The following is a 4,375-nucleotide window of genomic DNA, read 5'->3' on the forward strand; positions in this document are numbered from 1 at the left end:
ATGCATGAGATAGGCTGAAAACAAACGGGGACACGCGTAGTAATCTGTCGGCCATTTTAAATTGCTAGATAATAATTTCAGCCCCATTGGTCATTTCTCTTTAGTCCACTTGAGGGAGCCAAAAACCCATACTTGTCACCCCAGGCATCGCATTTTAACGCGTTACAAATTGAAAGGTTGGAAAATTTCGCATCTGCATACTATCATCCCTAACGAATTTGCTTGCCAGGGAGGAATATTTTTAGAAGTCCTATCAGCTTTCCAATCGCCGTGTGCCCACTAAACTGACCCCATCTGCTCATAAAAATTCAAATGAATGATCATTTGCATTTCTTTTCAAGTTTTGCGTGCATGAGTGGGTCGAACAGTGGTGATAACTTGTTTTCTCTGGATTTTTGCCATTGAGAAAAGCATATGTGAGCCAAGATATAAATAGACAGAGCTTTGTGATCTTCAGCCAAATGTACAGGCAGGCATGCCCTCCCCTTGTTGTTAAAAAGGGCAACACTCAGCAATATGGGGGTTAGGGGCTTGACTCCCACAAGCTGTGAGGGCAAGGAGCTTTCAGCCCTTGGATTAAAATGTAATTTCACCAAAGTTGTTGGAAACCACTGATTACACAAGTTGTTGAGTGTATGCAAAGCTGGAGAACATACATACATGAGTAACTGTTGCCCAAATATTAAAACTCAGTTGGCAAGTTGACACTTTTGACCTTTGACCCTTTGTAGGGCAAGCAACTATTTTTGAAACAGAGACACACTCTTGTTAAGAGATAGGCCAATCACAATGTAAAGTTGATTCATATATTTATTGTATTTTTATTTCATTTCTTGCCATTGACAATGATAGACATCTAGGATTGATTGCCTATAATTGCCATTCCATTATTCTGAAATACTAATTAGTATTTGATATGATACATGATTGTGGGAGGACCTATCAGCATTCATATGCAAGTTAAGGACTGCATAGTGTTTTTTTTAATTATTATCTTTAGTTTTATGACATATTTGAAATAATGTTTGTGAAAAGATCGCAAAGAAAAATACTTTGTTTGCAGGTATTTTACAAACTTTTACCTCCAAGGTCATTTCAAATGAAAATGGAAAATGTCCGCTCTCCAAGTCCAATGGTATTTATGTATTGTGCATATGTTTTATTTCATTATTTCGGCTGAGCAGCCAGAGAAAGCGTTGCTATGCAACTGGGATTTCTAAAGTACTTGCAGTGCAGTGCCATGCAGGGTCACATTTCAATGTGCGTTGGCAGCGTATGATGGACACCAATAGTGCTGTTGGTTTAACTATGTCGCTTGGAACTTTCTCCAGATGAGAAATATTCCATTTAATGTATAATTTTACTGCAGGAGGTACTACTTCAAACTAGGATTCATCTTATATTGCATGCCATCCCTTACAAAAGTATTGTATTGGTGAAACCTGGTCCTGTTTTGTTGAAGACAAAAAAACATTAGTATAAAAGACTTTCTATAAATTCTACAAAATAAATAAATACATTCAAATGAATCAATGTCATAGTAGGGCAGCCTGGCGGGATAGGCTCCAGCACTCCCCGCGACCCTAGTGAGGGTAAAGTGGTTCAGAAAATGAGTTGAGAATGTCATAGTATAGTCATATAGTCTTGCAAGAGCCATTTTCTTTACATAATCAAACTGTTATGGATAGAAATGTGAAGTTATTATTATACTAGTATATACAAACTCCATCATGGATTCATGGCCTAAAAAGCACTTCAACTTTCGACCTCCAGAGAAGTCGACTCCATGCAGTCATCTTGGTCTCGGACCAACCTAACCCCATAAAGCGGGTTTGGCTTCCGAAGTAGTATCTCCAGACCACTCGGCGGGTCTTTAATGGTCCTTTGAACCACTGCAACCATTTAAACAGGCAGCGTTTTCCAGGTCACAGCCGCAATAATAAAAACAGGCTAAAAAAGCGCAGTTGAAAGATGGTTTATTTAAGGCAGGGTGTTGTCACGTCTGAGCTGCTGACTCACTCACTAAATGGACCATTTAAATCAGTTTAGGCATTAAAGCAGTCACGCAGCTGTACATACAAACAGTGGCTTCCGCTCTAATAAATGCCTCTGTGGTAATAAAGGAGCTGCATCAGAAAGCAATTAAGACGTCATATTTTCTTAGGTATGTCTTTCAAAACTGTGCCTGAAAAGTCAGAGAAAAGCAACCATTTTCATTTCCATTTGTTTTCTAACCACTTCTATGATCAAATTTTGAGGATTAGCATTAAAACCTGAATTAGCCAAATCACCAAAAATAAAGATGTCTTCTTCCCACCATGCCAAAAAAAAGCCTATTTGAGTCGACATTTATCCTGTCTGTTGTTGATTACCAACTGGATACTGACACAAGTCGATTGAATTAAACTCCTGGCTTGTATTTGAACAAAGTTGTTTTTTTTAATCCTGTGTGAGTGGGCTAGAAGCTGTGAGACACTTTAGGGTGGTTGCCAGGCAACCACTTTCACGGTCCATGTCTGTTATGTGAATTCTGCAAAAATAAATTCCCAAATGAGCTTTTCATTCTAACAATATTAAACTAGACTCTTTGGATTGACTTTGTATTCCTAAATCATGATCCAATACAAACAATTTACTATACCATAATGTAGTCCAACAGGTTGTTTGAGGTCTGCGTGTCCAATCAAGACTGCTTTTAGTCTCCTCTTATAGTGAGTGCGTGGAGATGTCTGTCACCATAGCAACAGCATCACGGGCCAAGCAAAATCTTTTGGGGAAAACATGCTTTTATATGAGGAAAAAAAACAATCAAATGCAAATAATAGTCTGACTCAAAGAGGATACAGACTGCAGAAATGTCTTTTCTATGTTTTATGCTTGAAATAAACACAGATGTGACTCAATGACAATAGATGCAAAATAAACATCATAAATTTGATAGTGGGGCATTTTTAATTTCTACACCTTTTAAATGTCTAACACAATAAAACAATGACCATGATATAATCATTCCAAAACCAGTACAGATATTTTAATGGTAGAAATATCAGTCATTTCATCTGCCCTTTTAATGTGTCAACAGCACAATATAAATTCATAATTTTAATGAAAGGTGTGGGATGGGGGATGCAACATTCTAAGCTGCCGCATTTGTGCTATTGCCTAAAAAGGAGTCCGTCGGCGTGTGTTGACAACAATGTGCCTTGGCAGAGTTTACGCTTTTGGGGCCTGAATACTGCGAGGGAAACAGGAAGTAGTGTCTCGTTAAAAGAAAACACCTAATTTAAACCCTGGTGCTTTTATTGGCCTTGCACTTCTTATTTTGCATAATTATGAACAGGAGCAGGAAACGTGTGTGTTTTAATCTTTGATAGAAAACCAAGTCCATGTGTGTCGAGGAGAAGTACTTTTTTTATATGATTACTATAATATGACTGTGTGTATGACTCAGAGTTTCAATGAGGCAAGTCTGGACATGTCGAGAAAGTGTCGTAATTCCTTTAGTTTACACTTTGGAGGGTAAAAAACACTTTACCTTTCATCCTTAGATGATACTTTGAATCATGAAGATTAATGTTGAAGGATATCAAAGAAAAGATTCAGATAAAATTAGGAATTGTTTTAATTTTGCTTGCAGTTGTCCATTGAGCTGAGGCCAAAGTTTTAGGTCATTGAAACCTTACATGTCTTTGTGGGATGGTGAAAACGATCGAGGTGAAACGTGTAGTTTAGTGGAGGTCAATTGGATTCATTTATAATCTTTGTGTGATAAAACAATGGGGAGGAGGTGAATACCTTTCACATTGTCCATCTATTGTGTGTGCAAAGCGGGGGGAATGGCTTCCAGACAATTGGCACCCAGCCACGACAACGTAGGCCAGTTTATGCACGGGCATCTGTCACCATCTTGCACACCTGCCAGGGAACACATTACACAGCAAGTTAAAAATATCATTCATTTTCAAGAACACTTAAACAGTTGTGGCCATGTCGACGTCAGCAGACTTTGGGAACACCACATTGCAAATGGACAAAGAAAATCATTCAAACCATGACATGAGAAGATTTAAGAAGGACCTAATGACCCCTACCCCAAAAATATACCAAGGATTGAACCTAAGATCTCTAAATTTTGAGGCAGATTTTCAAACCATTCTCCCCGTACCACCAAATTAAAATAAAAGCCTTATTTTAACCCTAATATAAGTAAATTAGATATCAATAATAGTCAATTAAGTAAAACAACATTTTTTCTAAAGTGGCCATAATAGTCTATTGATAAAATTATTGACATATGACAATCTTAATAAGAAATGAAAGACTTTATTTCAGAATTTTGGTACAATAAAACAACACGTAGAGGAAGAGGAAAAAA

The sequence above is a fragment of the Stigmatopora nigra genome, chromosome 14 (genome assembly GCF_051989575.1).
Source record: "Stigmatopora nigra isolate UIUO_SnigA chromosome 14, RoL_Snig_1.1, whole genome shotgun sequence".
NCBI classification, from domain to species: Eukaryota; Metazoa; Chordata; class Actinopteri; order Syngnathiformes; family Syngnathidae; genus Stigmatopora; species Stigmatopora nigra.